A 12,151-nucleotide genomic window follows, 5' to 3' on the forward strand; every position below is an offset into this window, starting at 1 on the left:
ATCGTGATTGTCTGAGTTGAGATGATAGCTGGTGAAGAGACAGAAATAAAATAGGAGTGAGATGAAGCATATGAAGAGTCTTCTGGAATTTAAAATGCAATAACAGAAGTTAGTAATGCACTGGAGGTGGTGAAGAATGAAATTGCCACTGCCTCAAAGTGAACAGGCACCATGAAGAGCAAACTGATGGAATCTACCTGAATGCGGAAGACAAGGTCAGGAGATAAAAATCCATAAAAGAGAAAGTATTAGAAATAGAGAACAGAGAATGCAAAGTACATATAGGTAATTGTTTGTTTTTAATAAGAGCCCAGAGTAATTACAACAGAAAGAATAATGAAAACTCCACCTAAAATACACATAGCAAACCTGAGAGAACTTGCACTGAATTTGAAGAGACCAATGCCGAGAATTATGATTGCTACATACCGTCACAGTACAAGAAAAAGTGGTGAACAAAATAAAAGAAAAACAGAAGGGAACATAAAGCTTCTTAACCTTAAAATTCTCTACACCATTAAGTATAGGTAGATAGTGGTGTAAAATATATACAGTTTGGGGAAAAATATATACATGTTTAGTGGTGAAAAATATACACATGTTTAGGGATTTCAATCAAAGAATTGGACACCCTGCTAAAATTGCTGTTTACATGTGAAAGCAAAAAAGCAAAAAAGTTCAATAAGAACTGAAAAAAAAAGCAAAAAAGTGTTCTGATAAAGAGCTTAAACAGATTTAAAATTCATGAATAAAATTCAGGAATACTGTAAAGGCAAATAAAGTGTCTATTTTAAAGTTAAGCACTGGAGTAAGTTAAATATAATACTGTAAATATGGCTGTTAAAATAAGACAAAGTCTAATTATTCTTGTAAAAGAAACTACATAAAATGTGAAAAGTTAATGTATTAGTCAGGGTTCTGTTTATATAAATATATATAATCCATAGATTTTGTGTGTATGCATATGTATAATATGTAGTATATATAATAGTATATATAAAGAGATGTATTTCAAGGAATTGGCTTATATTCTTAGGAGGACTGGTAAGTTCAAAATTTGTAGGGCAGGTTGGGAGTCTGCAAAGTCTTGAACTTTGTCTTGAGGCAGAATTTCTTTTTCTTCAGGGAAACTTTGATTTTGCTTTTAAGGTCTTCCAACTGATTGCTGAAGCCCACCCACATTATTGAGGGTAATCTTTACTTAAGGTCAATTCATTGTAGATGTTAATGGCATTTACAGAACGCCTTTGAAGAAACACCTACATTAGCATTTGATAGGATAACTGGGCACTACAGCCTAGCTAAGTTGACACATAAACTAACCATCACAGGTCATAATTCTCAGATAAAACTCCGGGTTTACAACCTGAGACTGTGGCCATAGGAAACTGACAATGGGACATGAATGCCATATGAAGTAAATATGAGTCAGTCTGTTCTAGCAGAATTTAAAATAGGGTATATCCCTTCCAAATCACCAAAGAGAAAAGAGAATGAAAGAAACCATAAAATAAGTAGTAAAATACAAAAAGAGAAGAAAATTAAATAGTAAGAGAATTAAAGCAACAAAAATGGTATAAAGAAACAACAGAAGTAAGAAAGTAAGAATAAATCTTCCAGTTATAAAAAGAAAATACCCAACTAATGAATCGTTGAGCACTACATCAAAAACTGATGATGTACTGCCTGTTGGCTAATTGGACATAATAAAAAATAATAAAAATAAAAAAATAAAAAAGATACTTTTCTTAAAAAAATTAAAGAAAATATGATTGTTAAAAATGATCCCACATAGGAAAAAATTGGGTAATAAATCAACATGTAATCACAACATTTTTTACTAGAGGAAAATAAAACCAATATAGAAAAAAATTATTTAAATATTAGATAAAATGAATTATTGAAATAGAAACAAAAACAAGAGACTCAAAATTATAAGAAAAGAAAAACTTAAATGTGTAAAATAAATATATTTTATATTAATAAAGACTTCAGTCTCCAGGGAGACCCCGATAGTCAGGAAAGTTTTATACCAGATAACATAATGAAATATATAAAGTAGATCTCAAAAAAAATGAGGAAATTGACAGAAACAAAAATGGTAATGGAAGACATTTACTTACCTCTTTCAGTTCTTTTTTTTTTGAGAGAGCGAAAGCCACAAGGTGGGGGAAGGCAGAGGGGGAGAGGGAGAGAGAGAGAATCCTAAGCGTGGGGCTTGATCCCAGGACCCTGAGATCATGACCTGAGCCAAAATCAAGAGTTGGAAGCTCAACTGACTGAGCCACCCAGATGACCCTCTCTTTCAGTTTTTAAGTTTTAAACTAAGTTAAAAATTATAAAGGAAACACAAAGAAATCTGAATAATGTAATAAAGGCAATTTAATTTATGTATACAAAATATATAAATATAATTTACCCCAGAATATAAATATAATTAAAACCTTAACAAATTTTAGTAAACAGAAATGGTGTAGAATATGATCACAATAAAATAAATGTAAAGGTAGAAACCTCTTAACCAGTAATCTTAATCTCTTGCAAGATAAAAGAGCAGAAAAGAAAAAATAAACTTTCTTTTAAATAACTTTTGTATCAGAGAGGAAATGAAAACTCCAGCAGTAGAATGCTAGCAAAATAGCAATAATAGTATTACATGAGTTGTGGCCAACATGTCATCACATTAAATGGTTTCATTGCTGAATAATAAAATACAAAAATAAACAAACTAAGCTGTCAATTTGAGAAACCAGAAACAAAATATCCAATAAGTCTAATGAAATTAATTTGTGTAAGATAAAGGCAGAAATTGGTGAATTAGAAAGTGGGAAATTAGTAGACTTTGAAATTTGTTTAGAGATAATGGTTTAATCTTTAATGACATTAATTATACAAAGAAAATAATATGTAAACTCAGAAATGAGAATTCAAATGTAACAGATACCAAAGAGATTAGAATTATAATAAAATGTATATATCTATAGAGTGCCATTCTGAAATTACAAAAATAAATTATATATAGGAATATAAATTATCATAATTGGTTAAAGAAGAATATAACTGAAAAAACCACTAATAGCAAAAGACATGCAGTTATCAAAGATTTGTTCCCAAGAATAAATTTGGCTCAAATAAATTGATGGCATATTCTTTCAATCATTCAAATATCAGACACTTTTTATGTTGTATAATCTGTTCCATAGCATAAGAAAATATGTGAAACTTTTGAATTAATTTTAGGAAGCAAGCATAAAATACTTTTTATTTATTTATTATTTTTATTTATTCTCATAAAATAATTTTTAAAACAGCTGCTAAAGGTAATTCAAAAAAAGAAAACTGGGGCAACACCTAAATGTAAATAAGATGCAAAAAAAAAAATCCTAAGTAAAACAGTAACATATGAAATCCAGTAATTTGTTAGGAAAAAAAATCATGGTTGAGTGTGATTTATTCAAGTAAAGAAGGATGGTTTAAAATAATTCCTTAATGTAATTTATCGAAGCAATATATATAAAGACTAAGAACGTAATCAATTTGATACAAAACAGAAACATATTTAATAAAATTCAGCTTGCATTCTTGGAATAAATAGTAAATTAAGACTACAAAAATATTCCTTTATTTTATTTTTTTAAGGATATTCCTTTAAATCAGTGTTTCTTAATAGAGTAGTTTAGCCATTAGTTGAGAATCACTGCTTTAAATAATAATACAAATTAAATCATTAAAAATCCCTCTCAAACAAGCAACTTTGTACTTTATGGAAAAACTGACATTAAAAATTACTGTGTATTATAATAATCAATAAATATTATTATTAAAGTTTTAGCCAATGTATTAAAGTTTTAGCCAATGTATTTAGCCAATTTAGCCAATAAAGTTTTAGCCAATTTAGCCAAAATTTAGCCAAAAATTTAGCCAATGAGTCAAGAAAAAAAATACATTAGTTGTTGCTATTAAAAGGAATCCAAACTGTCAGTTTTTTGTAGATTATATATATTTTGTCTTAGGAACTAGAGAATCATCTGAAAATCCATCATTGCATTCATTCAGTAAATGTACAGATTAATAGCTTTTGAATGTTTTAATGTAAAATCCTATTTAAATTTTAATTTAGAATATTTAGAAATAAACAAGAAAAATTACAGGAGGAATGGAAACAAAACTATAAAACACTAGTAAGAGGCATAAAAGGATATTAGAATAAATGGTGATGCATAACATCAACAGAAAGGCTCAATATTTTAAAGATGTCAAATCTAATGCAACTTTAATAACAGGTCAAATATACGCATTTGAAATCTGATTCACTAATTCTAAGTCTTTTGGAACAATAAACACTTGAAAATAGCCAACATTACCACTTACTTTTTGAAAAATATATACCTTGGGGCACCTGGGTGGTGCAGTCAGTTGAGTGTCTGACTCTTGGTTTCGGCTCAGGTCGTGGTCCCAGAGTCCTGGGATCAAGTCCCATGTTGTCTTGGAGCTCAGTGCAGAGTCTGCTTGAGATTCTCTCTTCCTCTTCCTCTGTCCCTCCCACTCATGCGCTCACTCTCTCTTTCCCTCTCTCTCAAATAAATAAATAAATCTTAAAAAAAAATATATATATATATACACACACACACACACCTTCAGTGTGAATAATTACCTATTGCTGTTGGCACCAAAACAGAAGAGAATGCCTAGCAGTAGACTCAGGTATATATTATTACTTAGAATTTAAATAAATTAGCATTTCAAATTAGTTGCAGACTTGTGCTGGAGTAATTGGTAAACGCTTTGGAAAACTATAAAATTAGATTCTCAAATTATGCTTCACTCTGAAAAAATTATAGGTAAATTAAAAAAATGTAAAAAAATAAAACTATAAAATGATGTGAAGAACATTTAAGTAAATATTATGCAATATTAAATTAGGGAAGACCTCTCATCATAAGAAATGCAAAAACTATAACAGCAAGAAGTCATAGATTTGACAACATAAGAAAACCAATATTTAAGAAAATTAATATTTTTGCATACCAATTACAAAATGCAAAGGTGGATGATAAAATGGAAAATATTTGCAATTTTTGATAGTACAGATGGAGGGCTAATATTTTTTTATGTAAAGAATACTTAGGAATAAAAAGGAAACAAGATGAACATGCTAGAAGAATAAACATTAAAGAATTTGAATACATGAGCCACAAGAGAAGACACACATCTGACTAATAAACATATGGAAAAATGTTCTTCCCTCCTAGAGTTGAAATAAATGTTAATTAAAACAAAATTAAGCACTATTTTAAAATACTTAATTACCAAAGGGGAAGATGATTGAAATCCATGTTGACAAAGGGGAGGAGAAGTGGGCATTCAGGCTAATAGTATACATTAGCCAAGTTTTGTAAATAAACTAAAATAACATTCATGTATGCATATATGTGGATAGAGAAATGTCTGGAAGGACATACAGCATAGCAAGGATCCCTGTGGGAGAAATGATAGCTGGCTACTGCTTTGGTGTGCTTTTCTCTAGGTACAGAATTTCTTCATAGAGTAGTTATTACCTTTGAACATTGTTATTGTTTTATTCAACACAATTTTTGTGAATTCTTACCCTATGTCAAACATTGAGTTATGGTCTGGAAATACAATAACAAGTAAAAATCGACATCGTCTCTGTACCCAGACATTAATGAAATAAATATAAAGTAAATGTAAAATTACGTATGGGATAAATGTTATGAAGGAGGGCTTTATAGGACTCTGAAAACATGAATACGTGGGATCTTGAGGCAGTGATGGAGGCTTCCCTGAAGAGTGATTTTAGAGGTGATAACTAAACAATGAGTGGGCCTTAATTAAGCAAAGTGGAGTGGGGGCGGGGTGGGGAAAGAGGACTCCAGCAAGAGCAAACAGCATTCAATCATTCAACAAATATCTGCTGGGTACTTAGTATGTGCCAGGTGTGGCTGTGAGCCCTGGAGATGTAGAGGCAAATTTGAAGAGATCACTGTCCTCTGGGAGTTTGTATCTTCATGGAGAGAGAGACAATAAAGAAGCTAATACAGAAATACAAACAACATAGTTGCACATTATAAAATGCACTAGTAAGGAAATAAACAGTGTGGTACAATCAAAAATAGTTGGGGAGTGTACAGGGTACCCTTTTAGACGGAACGGACAGGGGAGACCTCTCTGGGGAAGAAAAATTTGAGCTAAGATCTGAATGGTAGGAGGCATTCCACTATTTGATGTAAATGGGTTAGCGTGCTCAGTGAAGGAGGGACATCTGGTCCAGCATTGTCTCTCAGGTGGCCTTTGGGGAGTGGGAGACAGAGAGAAGGTCACTATGGCTGGACCAGAGTGAGCAAAGGGGAGGGTGGTATGATATGGTAGATGCCGGGTCACATGGTACCTTGTTTAGGTGTGAGAGGTCAGAGGGAAAATCACTGAGGGGTTTACGGAGATCAGTTGATAAACTCTGACTTATGTTTTGAAAACAACGCTGGCTGCTATATAGATGATGAGTGGTGGGAAAAAAAGCAGAAGCTGGGCTATGAGTTAGGAGGCCAGCTGAGGCCAAATATCATGGTGGCTGGGACTACAGAGGAGGCAATGGGAATGGAGAGAGGAGGTGGCGCTGTCTGGACATGCCAGTGGGCTGAATGTCGAGGAGAGGGATGTGCTTCAGATTTTTTGACAGCAACCTGATGGATGGTGGAAGCATGCACTGAGATGGGAAGACTGGAAAAAGAACAGATTTGTCAGGGTGGCGGATGGGACATGCTAAGTTGGAGACACCAAGGGGAGATGTCAAGAAGACAATTAGATATGTAGTTTAGGACTCAGGTAGAACATGATAGGTGGTCATCCAGGAAGTAGATGATGTCACTGATCAAGAAGACAGGAAGAGGGGGCAACTGGAGCCTGGAAAAGAGACTGGGGCCAGTCTAATTCTTTCCAAGTTGATAGAGTCAGCACAGATGATGGAGAAGCAGAGGCCCAAGAGGTGATTCTGTGGTGGGGGGAAGAATGGGCAACATGAGAGACTTGGAGGAGGGCCAGGCTGGCTGACCTGGTGAACAGGGGCCCAACGCAGTACGGTTCCCAGGAGTAGTTAGTGGTCAGGGTACATTCACTGGCAATATAACAAGTTTAGTTTTTACCCTCTAGGAGCATTGTGTAACTGTTTTTCGTTTTTAAGAAGATAGTATAGATGGGAAGTAGAGCTTGTGATCACATTCCTATATGTAAAAAAAAAAAAAAAAATCATTCTAGGTACAATGCAGACAACAGAGGAGTCAAAAATGCATCTAGGGACACTGCTTAGGAAGTCCAAGCAAGAGATAGCATAACTTGTAGTCAGGAGCTGAAGTGCCGATGGAAAGAAGTGGGCAGATGTAGAGACAGGAGATACAAGTCTGCAAGATGTATTGGATGTGAGGCACTCTCTTAGTTTCTGGATTGCAGAGACAGATGGTGGTGCCATTCACTAAAAGAGGACTGAATTTTGGGGAAAAAGATTATGAGTTCAGATTTGGTCATGTTGACTTTGAAGTGCCTGATACCCATATGGATTTGTGAAGTAGGCAGTTCAAAGAGGGATAAATACGGAACTTTAATGATAAGGCTAGCAAGATGGACTTTGGCAAGAGCCATATGAATGGATTTTTCTTTAAAGAATGTGTTAAAAACCTCACTCAGAGTCAGGGCAATCGGCTCTTTCAAAAGAAATTCAATTTTATGAATGAAAACTATCTAGAGTAACTAGCTATTATTTATTGAGCTCTTATCATGTGGGTTTACTCTATGTCAAGCACCTACCAAGCATTTTACATACATTATCTCATTTAAATCTCTCAGTGCTATGTTAGGTATTATGATCTGCATTCACAGATACAGAAACTGAGGATAGAAAAGTTGAGTAAAATTTCCAAGTTTATAAAGCTAGGAGTTTCTAGGGCTGACTTTTTTTTTTTTTTTAATCATGGTTTGTCTGATTCCATTGCTTGTGTTCTACTGTTCTATATAATAAAAATATTAAGAATAAAATTTCTTAGTCTGAGTCCTGATGAGGAGTTTTTAATGAGTTTATATGACTGATAAGTAATTACCATAGTGAATCCATTTTATGGAGAGGCTTCCTTTTTCTACCTTTTAAAAAACGTGAAATAATTGAAACCTCACAAGAAGTTGCAAAAATAGTAGAGTTCTTATGTACCCTTCACTCAGCATTCCCTGATGATGTACTTTATAACCTAAACATGATAAAATCTAGCAAATCGATATTAGTCTAGTATTAACTGAAGAATAGACCTTATTCAAACCGTTTCTTTAAACATTGATCTATGGTCTTCTTTATGTTAAAAGTCAGTTTAATAATTCTTTCTAATGCATTGTTATGGGGACAGATTTTACTCAGACCTCCTTATGGATTTTTGCCAACAGAATTACATAACTGAATTTATTTGTGTTTAATTGATTTATTTTATGAAGAACATTGAGGTGAAATCTTCAGAGGAAAAATTTCTTGTTAAGTTTATAAACTTAGACTTATTCCTCATACCACCGATAAAAGGCTTAGCAAGGTATTTGAAACAATATCATTTTCTTTTGTTCTACATTATAATATAAATTTATCTCTAAGTTAAGTTACTCTTCACTGTCACTCTGCTTCAGTTGACTTTGGAGGAGACTGATGAACAACATATTGGATTTTTTAGACTTCAGATAAGTCAAGAGACGTTATGGTGAGATTTATACTTAGATGTAAAGAAATTGGCTTTTTAGCCATTGTAAGTATTAAGTAGAAGTCTTACTGTCATGTAAGGGTGACCATGTGTTCTTTGAAGTTAAGTGGCTACTTAATCAATCCTATGTAAAGGTTTTAGGTTTTATCCTGGTTATTGCAAGATTTTAAACAGGGCAGGGACAGGGTCCAATTCATGTTGTAATCTGGTTCATGCTGTGGGAAGAGTTGACTGTTGCTCGGGACAAGGGTAGAAGCAGAGAGACTGTTAGGACAGTGAACTAACATTACAAGTGACACATGCTGGTGGCCCAGATTAGGATGGTAGTGAAGGAGGAGCACGGAATGGTGAGGTACATATTGAAGACAGAGGAAACATGAGGGGCTGATGGGCTGGGTAGAAGAAAAAGGGAAGAATCAGGGATTACCATAAAACTTTTAACCTGGGCAACTGGGTGAGGAGTGCTCTGGTTTACTGAGAAGAGGAAATGGGGGGAAGAGTAGGTTTACAGAGGACCTTCCTCGAAAGGTCTCACATTTTTTCTTATTCCTTTTCTCATTTACTTTTTAAAGAAAGAAAGTGTAGAGAGCCTGATCCAGTCCCTTTGTCCTGTTCTTGTCTGTGTTTCTTCTGTGATGTACTAACTTACTCTGGTATTTATAAGGAAATAACTCTGAACTAAACAACAAATCATTTTTCTCCTCAGCCTTGCCCCAGGACCCTGGCCTTCCGTGCTGACATCATCGCTGATGTCATCTATTCTGCCATCTCCTGTATCAAATTAGTGATGATGTTCTTTGGCTGTACTTTGTTTGGATACTTCTTGTTCTCCTTTCTGATACGTTCCCACTTCAGACATGAGTGCCCAGAACAATTATTTTTACGAGTCTCCCTAAATACTTGATAAGTAAAATAAGGAGGTGCACAGTGTTCTTCAATCTCCTCTTGCCCTGACACTCCCTGCTTATCCTGAGAATCTACCACATCTTCCACAAGACATTTAATTTCCCCTCCAGCACACACTGATTTTCTCACCATCTGAATTATAGAATGTGGTTTTCTGATTTATGATGTTAATAAAAATATGCTGCCTGGTGACTGATCCTAAGCTACTTAAGGTGTCTATGTCCTGTTCTTCCAAGTGGCTTCTACAGGGGCAGGAAAATATTGTTTTTTATTGATTATGTCTATTACTTAGCACCTAGTACACAGCAGAACACAAAGAAGATGCCTAATAAATGCCTGCTACCTTGAATGGATGTGTCTTTTCTGGAAATCAGAACTTATCAAGTGTCTTGATTCAGTGGTATATCATCTAATAAATGAGAATCTTACATTTATTTTTAAAAACCACTATATTTTGCTTATTACCCAGACTTCATTATTCTACTATAACAATTTTGTTTAAGTAATATTAGAATATAGAGTTGGCAGCCTTCTTCATTTATTGGCAGGAGTTCGGGATCATGTGAGTAGCCCCCAAAAGAAGATGATTCTGTCTGGTCCAGTGAACGAGTGGGTTCTAATCTCAGATTGGCTCTTGTCTCTGTGCTGGGAAAAGGCACATGTGGTAGGAACATAGGATGGAAATAGTATGCTACAATGAAAACAAGCTTAAACTTTGAGGGAAGGCAGAACTGTAATAATTCTAAATGTGCAATTAGCTAAATGTGTAATTTTGAGCAAACTGCTCTTTCTGACCCTCACGTTCTTATTCTGTGATACAAGAATAAAATGGCTGGCTAATCGAGTAGTTAGAAGGATTAAGTCAATTAATGTATATAAAGTGCTTAGCCCAGTTTCTAACACAAAGTGAGCCTCAAGACGTGCTAGTTATTGTCGTTATAGTAAAAATAAGTAAAAGTAGCCTTTCTCAATCCATTTGGGAGATTGTGGCAGGCCCTCCCCCAACCTCTCTTATTTCTCTATTTCGACCTCATGAGCATCTATGGAAGAAAAGTTTTCTACATCCTTAGGGTACAAGTGAACCCAGACCTGTCAGGCTTTTCCTAGCTTTACCACCAGAGAGTAAATTTTTCTCTCTCCTTAGTTTCAATTCAAAAGTCCAGGCAACTGTCGTTGATAGCAATGTATTGGATCACTGGAATTTGCTGACTGTAGAACTTAAATGTTCCCACACCCAAAAAGTCAGTGTGTGAGGTGTTGGATGTGTCAGTTAACTCCATGAGGGCAATCTTTTCCTAGCGTCTACGTAGATAAAATCGGCACATTGTGCGCTTTAAAAATCCTAAATTTGTTTGTCAATTACATCTCAATAAAGCTGATACAATGAAGTCCAAGGGAAGGATTTTCACAGACAAAGGCCTGTTGGATCCCTCGCCCACCCTTCCGTGAAGGGTTTGTGGGACTATAATCAGCAGCACTCACTGGGACACAGAATTAGGATGGTGGTTAAGTAGAGCAGTTCTCAGAAAAGGTGTGGTGAGGGGCGCCTGGGGGGCTCAGTCGGTTAAACATCTGCCTTCATGATCCCAGCGTCCTGGGTTGAAGCCTTACTCTGGGCTCCTTGCTCAGCAGGGAGTCTGCTTCTCCCTCTGCCTGCCACTCTCCCTCCCCCTGCTCTTGCTCTCTCTCTCAAATAAATAAAAAGAAAATCTTAAAAAAAAGAAAAAGAAGAAACGATATGGTGGATTTCTTGGAAAAAAAAGGAGAAAGGAGGCCAGGTAGACAAATAGCTGACATTTATGATAACTCTTCTTATTACCATCATCAGCATTGGTATTGTGCCAAAGTACCTCGAATAATCAATCCAATGCAGGCTGAGGATCTGCAGGACCTTTCGTTGGCACTGAAAAAAATGAAAAAAAAAATTAAACTGAAGTTTAAAAACAAACCTTCAGTGTTAGTAGAATTCAGAAATCTATGGCTATCCCTATTGCTGGAAAGAAAACATCTTGGCCTCTGGACACTCTGAGCCTGTGGTCAAATGCAGCCATCATCATTAAGACCTCCCCAATGTTTAGTTAACAAATCCATTTAAGTGGTAGGTGTTTATGTATGGATTCCTTATGCATGGTTGTAAAAACTTTTTAAATCAGGTCGGGAAGCATACATTTTTTTTCCTTTTTCGTAATTATGTTCTTTTGACCAAAAGTATTATATTTTCTCCAAACTAGATAAAATGTTAGTGCCAAAACAAAGAAAACTGTGCTGACATCTTGTTTATATATTTTTAAAGGTTTTCTTTCAGGAGACTTCTGCAGCGATTATTCATAGTTTCCTCTCTCTTTTCATATGGTTTTCATTTAGGTCCAGTTATGTTGCAAACAACTCTTAATTTTTTTGTTGATTTATTGTTTTAGGTGTGTTTTGCTCAGAACAAAAAGGTCTATCCTCTCCCCTGTAGCTATAGGACTCATTAGTACTAAGTAGACAGCTGGGCTTCA

General features: G+C 34.9%; 1 protein-coding gene across 6 annotated transcripts in view; it reads left to right on the forward strand.

Annotated features, from left to right (window-relative positions):
* PKHD1 (PKHD1 ciliary IPT domain containing fibrocystin/polyductin) overlaps positions 1 to 12,151 on the forward strand; it is a 471,355-nt gene that overhangs the window by 323,487 nt on the left and 135,717 nt on the right. The window lies entirely within an intron of this gene.

Source organism: Zalophus californianus, chromosome 7, assembly GCF_009762305.2.
Source record: "Zalophus californianus isolate mZalCal1 chromosome 7, mZalCal1.pri.v2, whole genome shotgun sequence".
Taxonomy (NCBI): Eukaryota; Metazoa; Chordata; class Mammalia; order Carnivora; family Otariidae; genus Zalophus; species Zalophus californianus.